Source organism: Acartia tonsa, chromosome 5 (genome assembly GCF_053477335.1).
Source record: "Acartia tonsa isolate MP-2025a chromosome 5, ASM5347733v1, whole genome shotgun sequence".
Classification (NCBI taxonomy): domain Eukaryota; kingdom Metazoa; phylum Arthropoda; class Copepoda; order Calanoida; family Acartiidae; genus Acartia; species Acartia tonsa.
The window spans coordinates 49253867-49269261 of NC_137264.1; the positions used below are offsets into that span (position 1 = coordinate 49253867).

At 33.8% G+C, this 15395-nt stretch overlaps 1 protein-coding gene and 2 long non-coding RNA genes across 4 annotated transcripts in view; 2 read left to right on the forward strand and 1 right to left on the reverse strand.

Annotated features, from left to right (window-relative positions):
- Window positions 1-15395, forward strand: part of LOC145319724 (uncharacterized) — a 115348-nt gene that overhangs the window by 59780 nt on the left and 40173 nt on the right. The window lies entirely within an intron of this gene.
- Window positions 829-2162, forward strand: LOC145320372 (uncharacterized). Its single transcript, XR_013880175.1, has 2 exons — window positions 829-956; window positions 1702-2162. It is a non-coding gene; the product is annotated as an uncharacterized LOC145320372 (long non-coding RNA).
- Window positions 6894-15165, reverse strand: LOC145319723 (uncharacterized). Its single transcript, XR_013880007.1, has 4 exons — window positions 15059-15165; window positions 11387-11449; window positions 9382-9496; window positions 6894-7140 (listed from the first exon to the last, which is right to left on the reverse strand). It is a non-coding gene; the product is annotated as an uncharacterized LOC145319723 (long non-coding RNA).

The window sequence follows — 15395 nt, forward strand, 5'->3', positions numbered from 1 at the left end:
TATTTAGAAGATAAACAGCTAAAATAAATATCGAATTCGGGGGAGGAAAGTAGTTGAAAGAAAATGACCAAAATTAGTTGACATGAAACTCTGGCGGACGATTTCTGCAACCAAATGTAAACATTAGTCAGCTGCTACTTTCTTTAATTGGTTGTCGGGAATTAATTAAATTTTTTTGTAAGCAAAGTAAATCTATAATTCTAAAATAATTGACATGGTATTTTTGCCATAAATTGTTGCCCCTAAAAATCACAAAAAGCTAAAAAAAATTTCAAAAATTCATTCAGTTGTTAATTGGTTACAACAAAAATGTTTTTTTGTGTGTTTGCTATCTACTTATTGTGGCATTCTCGAGTGTTGGATAATTTTATTACATAAGATTTTTGATATTTAATTTTAGGTTATTGCCTGATAAAACAGAAAAAAATGCATTCCATTTTTATCCTTGCCCAAGACCCCCCCCCCAAAAAAAAAAAAAAAACATAGTGGAACCTCTATATACATTTACTAGAGGCTAAGCCCCTAGAGTCCTCTAATGGAACTTTAAATGTTTTTATTTAAATTTAAAATATGTCTGTGTTAGGTTGACGTTTATGTTGCGTTGGAATCTCTTTGTTAAATCGAGAAACGTAAAAACAATTTAGATTTTTTTTGTTTCTCCTGGGAGGGTGGTGGTACCCTCCCCCATAATAGTTATAAACCTTCCCGGAAGCTATGAGAAGCTACCCTGTTAAGGAGAACCCAATCGGTTCAGCGGTTAGCGAGATCCTTCGGTACAAACAAACACACAAAGAGACATCCTGTTACTTTAGTATAAGGATTCATAATATTTAGTCGTATCACAATGAATTACAACTATTTTTGTTTCAGGAATAATGACATAAATTTTATTTGATTTATAAAATCAGTAACACAGCCATCAGTATTAGTTAACAGCATACACATTATCATATAAGGTAATTGAATAAAGTTATAATCAAAAAAGATGTTCTTATTACTTCATTTTTCTTTGGGGGGGGGGGGGGGGAGGAGATGGGTTGGAGGCCGGGTGTTGTCTCTTATTTAATCAAATTTTCACCTCACACCTTTTATTGCTCAACCTGGAAGTCCTAACAGTTCACGGGAATGAGTGCTACTGTTTTGGGCCAAGGCATTCCCTATATGGGTATAGTCACTCATGGCAACACCCCTTAAGGGGCGATTTGTTGTATTTTTAAAATGGCTTTTAATTGGTTATTTATGGTTAGATTAGGTTATATTGGGTTAGATGATTGCCCTGCAGGGTTAAGCAATTGGCCCGCAGTGGCTAGAAATAGGATAAAGCTACTGTGAAAATACGAAGAATCGCCCCTTAAGGGGCTTTACCACGAAAGGGACTTTACCCTTTATTTTTTTTGGTGGGGGCGATTTCTCTTGGTAGGGTAGTGTTACCCTACCCCAATATAGTTATAAACCTTCCCAGGATCTATGAGAAGCTACCCTGAAAGGAGAACCATATAGGTTTAGCAGTTAGCGAGACCCTTCGGTACAAACAGAAAGACAGACAAACATTCTGTTACTTTATTCTGCTAGATTTTAGCTGTCACTCTTTCTTTATTATAGCACTTCCTACCGTCCCAATCAGTACTGCTGGTTGGACGTAATTGTTATTTGATTTATATTCTTAATTTACGAAAAATTTATAATTATTTTTATTTTCAGATTAATTTTCGAATGCAGATTGCAGACAACTTTATCTCTTGGACAGTGCTAAAAACATAAAACAAATTATTTGAATACATTTGAAGTGATAAATAATCTGAAGTGATAATAAGCTGATAAGCGATATTTTTGTTCAATGAATGTTTCTGCAATACTGTGACATTTTGCTGTCATTAAGAAATGATAAATAAAAGATAATAAATGAGAAAGTTAAATCTGTTTATAAATCTTGTTGATGTTTTTTTAAGAAAACTTGTTTGTTTATTTTATTATTTTGACTGAAAACTAATTAAAATGATCATAATTTGTTAACAAACACATAAATTAATCTTAAAGTGTCCTGGTTAGTTAGATTTTTATGATGCCTCTGTTTTTTAATATTGTATCAATATATGTATTGCCATTATGAAAATGTATTTTTCATTTTTCCCGAAAGCTAATAAAATAAAGTTAAAAACTTATTAAATATATTTTTACTTGTGCCATCATTAAATAAAAGTAAAGCAATGTTTGTCTGTGTGTACCTAAGAATTTTGCTAACTGCTGAATTGAGTAGTTCTTTTTTGAAATTAGCTTCTTATAGGTCCCGAAAATGTTAATAACTATTTTTGTGTATAATGCAACTCCCAGGAGATAGCCAATTGAAAAAAAGATCCCAATAAAAAAATTTTAATTTTGATTTCAAACTAAAATCAAAGTGGAGGGTCTACTTCATCATTCCCCTTTCATATGTCCCTTATATAAAAGTACCAGGATGTCTTGTCTGTGTATAGCGAAGGACCTCTAACCACTGGACTGGTCAAGGGAATTCTTTTTTAAATATTTAGGTAACGAGTTGAAATGCTTACAATGCACTCTTTTAATATTAATCATTAACTTAGCAACAGGGATAATTCTTTTTTTTAGCATGATAAATGATGTATAATAGGATATTTTTACTAGACTGGTATACATTTAAACTGGGTACTTAAATTGTTTGATGGACCGAAAAGCTTAACTGTAAGGAAATGATATTACTCAAACCTTGATTGAATTGAAATTAAAGATGCTTACATCACTGTTTCCGGAATTTGCCGATAATCACTTGATCTCATTCGTGCAAGGACCCCTTTCACATTACTTTTTAGTAGCGAAGCTTCTCTATAATTAGTAGGTTGTCAACATTCCCATTATCAATGAGCATAATAAACCATAAAAAACCAATGGCGGTCGGCCTGGTTTTCGGCTATTTGTATTTTTTTTTTACAATTCCCTCCCCCTCCCCCCCATTTCTAAGTGTGGTGTTTGTGATCTGATTTTCAAATTTTTTTAGATAAGGTTGTCAAGAATACATTTCCGGCCGTTCTAAGGGGTTTTTATGTTTGTAGTCGAAACTTTTAGAAGGTTTTTGGTTATTTTTAAATATTAGGCATTTCCCGGTGTTTAAACTAATGTTTAATTTTTTTTAGAATCATACCACGTTATTCAGAGCATCCCAAAAGTAATTCACTTTTAACAGTCAGTCTGTCGGTCATGATACAAAATATAAATTACTTAAGCATTAAGGGAGGTTTCATAATTTTTCATCAAATATCTATGATTGATTTCAACAAATGTTTTTAAAATCTCCTTTACTAATTTCTTATTCATGATTTGTTTGTGCTTCGCTACTTATGGATGTTGTGATCCTTGTTAATACCTAACTTTATTTCCGCCTGTTAAAATGCCGGGTTGTTTATGTCCTATAGAGGGGAAAATTCCTGAAGAAGGATATAAAATTGTGAGGTGTAACCAAGCAAAGAAACCTTACAAATAGTGAACAGTTAAGGGTCAACATTGCAATTATTTTGGAGCATAATTAACTATAAAACATTCATGATGGTCGGACTGCTTTTAGCAGGGTTTTCTTTTGACATTTTTTTTGCGTTTTGTCGACCAATTTAGACAAAATTTTATAATTATTTAAGACAAACTTAAAGTTCATCTTATATTTGCACTTAACGCTTACCTGATATCACAAGTTACTACTCTACCAAAAAAATCATGAAATCCGTCATAAGAATGTTAGTAAAAGATGATTACTTCCTCGGTAATTCCCTTTTTTTTAGAAAAACTAACTATTACATGGATGTGTTTAAATTTGCATGTCTGTTAAGCTGCCCTTTCCGACATTTTTAATTTAAGAGTAACCTCGCTTCTCATTAACAATCTGATAGTAGCTTGATATACTGGATACTGCACAAAAAAGTCAAGTAAGGTGCTACGACTACAATTAAAGAGATAGTTGCATGATGTGTATTTCAGAAAACTGATTTCTAACAAAAGTACCTAACAAGAATATTATGTAAAATATTATTTTTATTACAATAAATAGCAATCAAGGGGGGAGGAGTTCTGGCACATTTGCGTAAACCTGGTATATAGGCTTTATCTTTGGACTGAGAGGATAGGTTATTAAAGATAAAATCATTCTTATATGATGAATTTTCCTAAGTTTTAAGATTTTTTGGATAGGCCTCCAGGTCCCGGAGCTCCAGACCTCCAGGTGGTTTCTGGACAGGTAAAAACAAAAAATTTTTTTTTTTAAAGAGTTAGAGGTCAACTTATAACACAAAATATGCATCTTTTTGAATTTTATTCACATATTTGAAGATAAAACATGCATATTTTGTTTCATAAGTTGATCTCTAACTCTTTTTTTTCAGTTTTACCTGTACAGAGGCCACCTGGAGGCCTGGAGCTCCGGAACCTGGAGGCCTATCCAAAAAATCTTAAAACTTTGGAAAATTCATCATATAAGAATGATTTTATCTTTTTTAACCTATCATCTCAGTCCAAAGATAAAGCCTATATACCAGGTTTACGCAAATGTGCCAGAACTCCTCCCCCCCAACAAAATAATTATCATCATGCTGTTTTTGGGGTAACAGGGCAGATGTTTATGTTGAATATATACCAAAAATATAATTTTCAAGTCTAAGTTGATATTTTTAAATCTACCTGGTAGAAAATTTAAATTCTTTCAAACTTATGTTCTATAGATGTAGTTTAAACTATTGAACAGAAAAAAAAATCACTAAATTCAAGTTTAAATGCACTTTGTGCAACTACCCCTTTTAACATTCAGCTACCAATTATGAAGCTGAGTATTCTAGACCAACTGGCTATTTATTATCTAAAACTCCTCAGAAAAGGCAACAAAACCTTTTTGAAGTATTTGGTTACCAGGAGCTACGCACATAGCCTTTAGGGATGATGGGTTAGGTTGGGAAAATAGACTAAAGCCATCCCAAAACCTTTTTGAAGCTTCACTGACAAGTACATCAAATTAAGACAAAAAGTCTTCCGATACCTTGAGCATCAGACAAATAATCTTACTACTTTAAATAATGTATATTTGATCAGAGCTTTTTGTAAGACAGAACTAAGAGCTATATTCAATATTCATTGAAAAAATATTAACTTGTCCAAGTCAAATATCATATGCATATCCGAAAACATTAGTTAAAAGAGTAGCGCCATTCTTATGGATGACAACAACCATAAAAGCAAAGCACTGAAACGGTAGGACAAACGCACATTAACACTTGTCTAGTGTCAGAACTGAAAATCAGAATATAAATGTATAAGTCTAAAAAAATTGTATGTAAATTTGTTAATAAACTGCTTTGATACAGGATATAATTTAAGGACATAGGTACTTACTTTTTTAGTAATTTATTATAGAGATGGTTCAATTATAACATTGTACTTTGTTGTCTAAGGAATCAGTATTCCAAAATCAGATCAATTGGATAATTTTATCACATAGAAAAGGGGGGGGGGGTAAAATGTGGTGACTTATGCCATGACATACCAGCAATTTTATTTTGGGTGCAACTCCCTTAGTTTTGTAGATAATTGGGTAAAATCTTTTTAGTTGTATCACTAATTACCGCAAGTTTTGATATCTTTCTAAAAACGGCGGCGTTACCGTTTCAATATCCTTAAAAGCATAGGAGAAGCACTGAATTTAAGATATACCTTGATTAACAAGAATTTGAAAGTCCCCGCAGGGTTGCTTGTAAGAGGAAAAATAAAATAAAAATAACATGGTCTGAAATGATTCCAAATTGCCTAGTTCTGTGAGAAATGCAATACTTTTTTTTTATGCGGCAGAAAACGGCGGGAGCGGTGGTACCATCGCGGTTTTTTATTCAAAAATATTAAACTGACCGACCTAAAAAGATTTTGTTTCAATATCTTAAAAAGCACAGAAGAAGCACTGAATTTAAGATATACTTTAATAAACGAGAATTTGTAAGGGGAAATTAAAAAAAATTTAACATGGTCTCAAATGATTGACACAACCAAAAAGATTTTACCCCATCATCTCTGAAACTAAGGAAGTAGCACCCAAAATAAAATTGCTGGTATATCGTGGCTGGCACCACATTTTACCCCCCCCCCCCTTTGTTGTTAAAAAAGTTAAAAGTAACATGTTTAAAATGGTCTTACGGACATTCTAGTAATGATTACAGAGTTGCTACGCTTTCTAAATCGTATCTAATTACTACAGGAACCAACATGCAAAGTTTGAAATCAATAGGACAATTCTAACCTGTTTAAATTTACAGGAGGTAACTGTCCATTATGTACGGAAGATGTACTGACGGATGGACCAATTCAAATTATAAAAAAAGCTTCGCTTATAATAAATGATATCAAAAATTGCAAAATGCATAGGTACTAAACTATATTTTAGTTTTTAATTAATATTATACATTAGGTAATAAAAGTTGAAACTAAACATTTAAACAAAATCTTAATTATGCAATAAAAATCACGAAAAAAATTATAGCATTTCAACAGTTTTAGTTGTGGAAAATACTTTGAAAGTATTTTATAGGAAGTCTTCTTAAATTAATTAGTTACATGCGTGATTTGAATTAAACTTTGATAACAATACTAATGATAAACTAATCCAGTGGTGTGCATTAGGGGATGAAGAGGAATGTCAACAACCCCCTTAAAATAAGAATCAGGAAAACCTGCCTTACCATTTTTCATTCCCTTTTGGTTCAAACCCCCTCTTGTGAATGTATGTGCACGCCACTGAATTAATCATTTTGCTTAAATATTTATCTGTGGTTAATATAAGAAACATAAGTAGGTATATAAAAAGGTATTGCATCGTATTAAAAAAGCTTTCCGCGGATGTAAAAAAATTAGTTTTTAATCTTATGATTGTACATTTTTATATTCGTAGAAAACTGGATAGGATAATACGATGCTGTACATGATTTTTCAGTATGGGTGAGAACCGGTTCTAATCCACCGGATATTCATCAGTTTCGAAGCAAAACTTTAATAAAATAGATTGGTTTTTTTCTGGGCTTAAAACGTATGCCCTTGATTGATTTGGGTCTCTCATCATCGACATTCTTGGTCCACTTTAACCAGCCATTTCTTCACTACAACCTAAAATATTAATTCATTGAAGTAATCGTTGAATAGTGATACATAATTAATCTTGGATCTAAGGAAATAAGACAATGGACGATTAATTGACATATTCCTCTAATCATAGTAAACAAAATTACCCCTTTTGTAGATTAAAAGGGGGGAGGCGGATGTGCCACTTTTAGAAACCAAAAGTAAAACGTGCATGATCTCAGCCCATAAAAGAGTTACAGCTCTAAAATTCTGCACAGCAGTTGCTTTTGATTTGAATAATATGGAACTGTGAAGAAACGGCGGTGAAACCGCCGCTCCCGCCGAATTCTTTTGCCTTTTCTCGTCATAATAGACAATTAAAATAAATTCGGCAAAAAAAGGCAAAAAAAAATTCGGCGGTTTGCGGCGGGTCCGCTTCCGTTTCTTCACAGTTCCATATTGTTCTCCAAAAAAGCAACTGCTGTGCCGAATTTTAGAGTTATAACTCTTTTATGGGCTGAGATCATGCATGTTTACTTTTGGTTTCAAAAAGTGGCACATTTGCCTCCCCCCTTATTTATACTACTAGTTTCTACCAAATAAAGCAAATCTGTTGGCATTTTAATTAAAAACAAGAATGACTTTATCCATAAAAGCGAAGCTCTGAAATGGTAGGACAAACGGATAATCAGAATATAAAAGATGGGGGGGGGGGCAGATGTGCCACTTTTTGAAACCAAAAGTATAACGCGCATGATCTCTGCCCATAAAATATTTACAGCTTTAAAATTCAGCATAGCAGTTGCTTGATATAGAACTAGGAAGAAACGGCGCTCCCGCTGATTTTTTTGCCTTTTCTCGCTATAATAGACAATTTTCAATCATCTGAGATAAACTTTTTTTTCCTTATTTCCCTCATATTTTCACTTGACACTTTACATTTTTTTATACCTATTGACTGTAGACATGTATGAAATATTACAAGTGTCACGCGAATATATAAGAGAATTTTTATGAGAAAAAAAAGTTTATCTCAGATGATTGAGAACTGTTTAATTTAGCGAAAAAAGGCAAAAAAAATTTCGGCGGTTTTCGTCGTTCCATATTGTTATCCACAAAAGCAGCTGCTGTGCTGAATTTATAGCTGTAACTCTTTTGTGGGCTGAGATCATGTGCGTTTTACTTTTTGTTTCAAAAAGTGGCACATCCGCCCCCCCCCTCTCCTTTAAATTGTAAGTAAAGTTGAAAAACTGCTTGAGACAGGATAATGTTTATGGACATCCTTACATTTTTAGGACTTGATAATGCTTCGCTTGTAATATTGTACTATGTCGTCCCAGGAATCAGTATCCCAAAAATAAGAGCAATTGGATAACTAAATCACAAAGAAGTTGTTAAAAAAAGTAAAAAAATCAACAGACATTTTGGTTATGATTATAGAGTTGCTACGTTTTCTAAATCGTACCTAACTACTACAGAAATCACCATGCAAACTTTGAAATCAATAGGACAATTCTAACATGCCTAAATTAACGAAAAAGCTATCTGTTCTGGACGGACCGACCAACCCTAATTATAGAAAAGCTTTGCTTTCAAAAATATATGAACAGTAATATGTGTATCTGTGTCTGTCAAACAGAATGAGTCGAAACTGTTATTATGTCCAGCCACAAACTCAAAAAAGGACTATGCACGAACGAGATTTAATGATTCTAGACAGCTTCCAGCATTGATCCTTGTTATTTTTTAGTGAATATACTAGGTTTATGTCTAATATTTGGTTTATCGACCATAGTTTTATATGATTTTTTAAAATGTTAAGCATTTTTTGTTCAATATCATCAAATGCTTTGTTGAGTTTAAAGGACAAAATAAAATAACACAGCAAAAATCATCAAATGCTGTAAATTGCTAACGTACATTAATTAAACTGTTTACAATAATACAAGTTAAAAACCCATTTTTTAAATATACATTTCTTCTCTCGAAATACCTAATACTCGAAATACCTAATGTGTCAAAGCTTATGAAACAACAGTTTGAACTCAACAAAACATTTAATGAGATTTTATCATAAAATGTTTTTAATTTCAAAGTGACAAAGTTTTTTTTTATATAAAACCGTGGTGAAACCTAATTTTTAGTCAATAATCCAAATATTAAACATAAACCTAGTAAATTGACGGAAAAATACTTAGACTCATTGCTGGAAGGTGCTTGGAATCACTTGTTCTAATTCGTGCATAGTCCTCTTTAGGGGTAGCTGTGCTATTAAAAATGACTTACCTCGGAAGATGCTAATACCAACGCAACTGCAAGGCATGATAATTTGGCAACTATGCCTGCTGATTGAGTCACATCGCACATCCATGGCCGAATACTGGACCCTCTTTTTTTGTTACTAAAACAACACAATAATTTGAAAACCAATTGTGGGGAAATCAGTGACATGTAAGTAAAAAGCTTAATGATTAGGGTTGGCAATCCGAATCCGGGATCCGGAATCCGCCCAATTTTGGAATCCGAATCTGGAATCCGTTTTTATAGCGGATTAGGATTCTTAATTGGTAGGCTAAAATTAGCGTCTTGAGTTTTTTCTTTCAACTCCCCCTTTTTGAAGGCAAAGATTAACATCATTATATATAATATCTTTTAAAATCTGGTTTGATTCTCGGAAGTGAATTATAGAAAAAACTAAGAACATTAGTTTTAATTAAATGGACACACAGACATTCTGGATTGATTATAGTGTTGCTACGCTTTCTAAATCGTACCTAACTACTACAGGAATCATCATTCAAAGTTTGAAATCAATAGGACAGTTATAATATGCCTAAATTAACGAATAAAAGCTATCTATCTCGGACGTACGGACCGACCCCAATTATAGAAAAGCTTTGCTTTTAAAAACAGGAGTAGAACGATAAAAAATTATGTTAACTTTTTAAAAAACTTTTGTCTATGTCTATAGCTCTTTTCAATAGGTAATAAATACACATATTTAGTGAATTTTACTACTACTATTTTTAAGCCTTAAAACAAACATTTTTACGGATTTTACCTACCCCTCTCTTTGACGGATTGCCATCCTTAAATATTAATCCTCTCAAAATCTTATTGTAAATTTTGCTAAAATCATAGGAGGAAAAGTAAGAGTCACAAATACTAAGTAACCATAGAGTTATGTGATTCAAGATTTGAAAACAGGATAAGAACGCTGAAGTTAAGGTTTTTTTATTTGCTATGTCTCTATAAAATAGACAATTTTTATTCAGTTGGAACAAGCTAATTTTTTCCTTTTAAATATCGGGTTTGACGGCAGTGGCGGTTTCACCAAGTGGCGTACAAAGCAAATATTGTAAGTGGGAGGGGGGGGGGGGGCACTTTTAACATACTGCCAGGACTTTATACAGTTCTGTAACTCTTTTTAGGTTCCTATGACTTTTAGATCCTAATAGTGTCACACTCGCCCTCTCCCAAAGATACTGTAACTTATCCTAAACATCATTTGATATCCTATTATATAAGATAGTAAGTTATTTTGTTTATAGCTTAAGATTTCCATAGCTACTCAACTGATTGGGTTCTCCATTATCAAATGTTTTGAGTTTAGCCTGGGTGTTATGCTATTTCATTTTTAGATTTTAATCTTTTTGAACATACTCTGCGTTTGAATTGCAATCGAACGGACTCAATTGCACATGGTAATGCAACGTGCTTGCCAGGGTATTAAGTAAGGTAACACCCATTAAATAACCAACTCTTTGATTGCACGACCTTTGTCTATAAATCGTAACTGAGCATGGTATACTCTAACTATTTATGTTGCGCACCTGGCATAGCAGCTGTAGGAACCATTTTTAACATCATTAGTTATGAAGCGGTGTTTTGTTGCGATTTAAACCTATCACCTTCGTGTTACGTCACAGCCACAGCCACAGGTACAATAGTGATATATGTATTGTATATAGACAGACTTACAGTTTTGAAGAAAAAAAATAATGCCTAACCTTTTCGAAATGGACTTGTTATTGGACATACGAAGCGCACAATCTTAATCTTAATTAATCTGTTTTATCAATTTTATGATTTTTGCACAGTATTCTGTCTTATGGTGTGGTGAAGTGACAACAAACAGTTTCGATTAAGTTTTTCTCTGTCATAATGCATTCTTGAGCTTGAAAGAACATTAGGACATTTGCTTGGAGGGGGGCATTTTTGTTGATCGCGGGGGTTGGGGGAGAATGGAGGGGCAGAAAGAGGCATTTTTAAACATGCATTATAATATTACCTTAAGAAACATTCTGTTTTCTTCCTGTCTGCGCTTCCAGTTTCCTTCCGGGCCTTGGACTCTCTAAATGAAAAAAATACTTGAAAAGAAGTTCAAATAATCTTTTTTTATTCAATATAAACTAAATGACAATAGTTTTAAGAAATGACTGACAGACCAAGAAAGATACAGAGTAAATGCTGATCATAGATGTCCAGAGAAAAGCAGACATCTATCAGAAAAGATAGCATTCGAAAAAATATTTTTTTTCAATATTAAAAAAAAATGAACGGCCAAGAATTACTGATGGACTGCAAGACCAAGTAAGGGGGGGGGGGGGCATAATGACATAAGCTCTTAAACCGTGAGCAAAATGGTCTAAATATTGAGCTAGACCCTTCAAACTTGGTATATAAGCCTAGTCCTATAGGTATTACATCTAAATGGCAAAAAAATCCAAAAAATTTTATTTTTAGGTTAGGTTAGGTAAGAAAAACCCTGCGGAAATGGGGTTTTTAGGCTTTCTTGGTCTAATTTGATGTGGAAACTTGCCTTAAATTGTTTTTTCTAAGGGTTTTAACTTAAATACACTGTATCTATTCATATGGACATTATTTAAGATGATTCAGCAAGTCGGGGACCGACCCCAGGGGGCTATTTGGGTGGCCTGCAGGGGTTAAGTTCATTTTTCCCAATATATTTGTTGTGATACATCAAATTATAGGTCTTTTAGGTCAAGGAACTCAAATTCAGAGCTAAAATAAGCATTAGACTAATCTGAAGCTAGCCCCAGCGGGCTAGGTTGGTGGCCCGCAGGGGTTAAGTGCAATTTTTCTAATATATATCTTGTTATATATCAAACTATAGGTTTTCTAGGTCAAGAAACTCAAGTTCTGAGCGAAAATTAGCATTAGACTGACCTGAAGCTAACCCCCCCGGGCTAGGATGGTTTTCTGCAGGGCTTAAGAGCACTTACCTAACCTAACCAAGAAACTTACTTATATTTTTACAGGTTTTTTTCTTGAATAAACTGTGTCTATTAATAAAGACTTTATTTGAGATGATCCAGCAAGTCGGGGACCGACCCCAGCGGGCTAGGTGGGTGGCCCGCAGGGGTTAAGTGCATTTTCCCCAATATATATGATGTGATACATCAAATGATATGTTTTTAAGGTCAAAGAACTCAAATTCAGAGCTAAAATAAGCATTAGAATAATCTGAAGCTAACCCCAGCGGGCTAGCTGGGTTGCCCACAGGGCTTAAGTGCATTTTACCTAAGCTAACCTAGAAACTTACATTTCTTATTTTTTTTAGGTTTTTTTTCTAGAATAAACTGTCCATTCATGAGGACCTTATTTCAGATGATTCAGCAAGTCGAAGACCGACCCCAGCGGGCTAGGTGGGTGGCCTGCAGGGGTTAAGTGCATTTTCCCCAATATATATGTTGTGATAAATCCAATTATATGTTTTTTAGGTCAAAGAACTCAAATTCAGAGCTGAAATAAGCATTAGACTAATCTGAAGCTAACCCCAGCGGGCTAGATAGGTAGCCCACAAACCTTAAGTGCATTTTACCTAACCTAACCTAGAAACTTACATTTAATATTTTTTTTTTAGTTTTTTTTTCAAATATACTGTCGATTCATGAGGACCTTATTTCAGATGATCCAGCAAGTCGAAGACCGACCCCAGCGGGCTAGGTGGGTGTCCCTCAGGGGTTAAATGCATTTTTTTTAAAGTATGTGTTGTCATACATCCAACTATAGGTTTTTAAGGTCAAGAAACTCAAATTTACAGCTAATAAAAGCATCAGACTAATCTGAAGCTAGCCCCAGCGGGCTAGGTGGGTTGCCTGCAAGTCTTAAGTGCATTTTACCTAACCTAACCTAGAACTTTACTTGTTTTTTTTTATGGTTTTTTTCTGGAATAAACTGTGTCTATTTAAACTACATTTATATGGCATATATTTGAAAGAATTTCAATTTTGATAGTACAATGTTAGCGGTGGAAGAATTTAATATAAAAGGATACAATTTTTTAATTTAATGTATACCACATACCACGAAAAAACTAGCATCAGGTTGCTATTGTGTTTTTTTAGCTCCAAATTGACTTTAAAACCCTATAGTTTGATGTATAACAACACATAATTTGGAAAATTTACCCCTGCAGGCCACCCACCTAATCCGCGGGGATTAGCCTTAGGTCAGTCTAATGCTTAAAATAGCTCTGAATTTGAGTTTCTTGACATAAAAAACCTATAATTTGATGTATGACAACACATACTTTAGAAAAAATGCACTACACCCCTGTGGGCCACCCACCTAGCCCGCTGGGGTCGGTCCCCAACTTGCTGGATTATCTAAAATAATGTCCTCATTAATAGACACAGTTTATTCAAGGAAAAAAACAAAAAGAATAAGTAAGTTTCTAGGTTAGGTTAGGTAAAATGCACATAAGCCCTGTGAAAAATCTACCTAGCCCGCAGGGGTTAGCTTCAGGTAAGTCTTATGCCAATTTTAGCTCTGAATTTGAGTTTCTTGACCTTAAAAACCTCTATTTTGATATAACAAGATCTATATTGGAAATAATGCATTTAACTCCTGCGGGCCACCAACCTAGCCCCCTGGGGCTAGTTACAGATTAGTCTTATGCTAATTTTAGCTCTGAATTTGAGTTAACTGACCTAAAAAACTTATAATTTGATGTATCGCAACATATATATTGGGAAAAATGCACTTAACCCCTGCGGGCCACCCACCTAGCCCGCTGGGGTCGGTCCCCGACTTGCTGGATCATCTTAAATAAAGTCTTCATTAATAGACACAGTTTATTCAAGAAAAAAACCTGTGAAAATATAAGTAAGTTTCTAGGTTAGGTTAGGTAAATGCTCTTAAGCCCTGCAGAAAACCAACCTAACCCGGTGGGGTTAGCTTCAGGTCAGTCTAATGCTAATTTTCGCTCAGAATTTGAGAATCTTGACCTAAAAAACCTATAGTTTGATATATAACAAGATATATATTAGAAAAAATGCACTTAACCCCTGCGGGCCACCAACCTAGCCCGCTGGGGCTAGCTTCAGATTAGTCTAATGCTTATTTTAGCTCTGAATTTGAGTTCCTTGACCTAAAAAACCTATAATTTGATGTATCACAACAAATATATTGGGAAAAATGAACTTAACCCCTGCGGGCCACCCAACTAGCCCCCTGGGGTCGGTCCCCGACTTGCTGAATCATCTTAAATAATGTCCATATGAATAGATACAGTGTATTTAAGTTAAAACCCTAAGAAAAAACAATTTAAGGCAAGTTTCCACATCAAAATAGACCAAAAAAAGCCTAAAAACCCCATTTCCGCAATGTTTTTCTTACCTAACCTAACCTAAAAATAAAATTTTTTGGATTTTTTTGCCATTTAGATGTAATACCTATAGGACTAAGCTTATATACCAAGTTTGAAGGGTCTAGCTCAATATTTAGACCATTTTGCTCACGGTTTAAGAGCTTATGTCATTACGCCCCCCCCCCCTTAAGTATGAACTGAAAACTCACACATGTATTCACACATGTTCACGTCTATCTTAAAAAGGAGCTGATATTCACATTTTTCACTTTCACACACAGACGAATTGAGAAACATAAACTACAAATTAGCTTTGTTACTAAAAAGATGTTTAGTAAAAATCTCTACCTCTAAATACATTCGCTGAAGAAAAAAGCATTCATTGTTTTCATTCTGTAATCTGAAATATTTTAATATTAGTAGTGAAGCATTAAAATATATCATGTTAATTTAAAACATTTATAATGATTAAATGTCTCTTAACGATTCTCCAAAACCATATAAATTTTCCTTCTTTAAAGTAACAAATTTTCTTTATTAAGCTTTTATCGTAATGAATACAACCAGTTCCTTTTTATTAGAGTAACTTTATGTACACAAATTGTAAATAACTGAACAGTATCACTCCCCCACCCCCCTCTTCTATTTTTCTCTTTTAAGTTAATAATCATATGAAACAAAATTA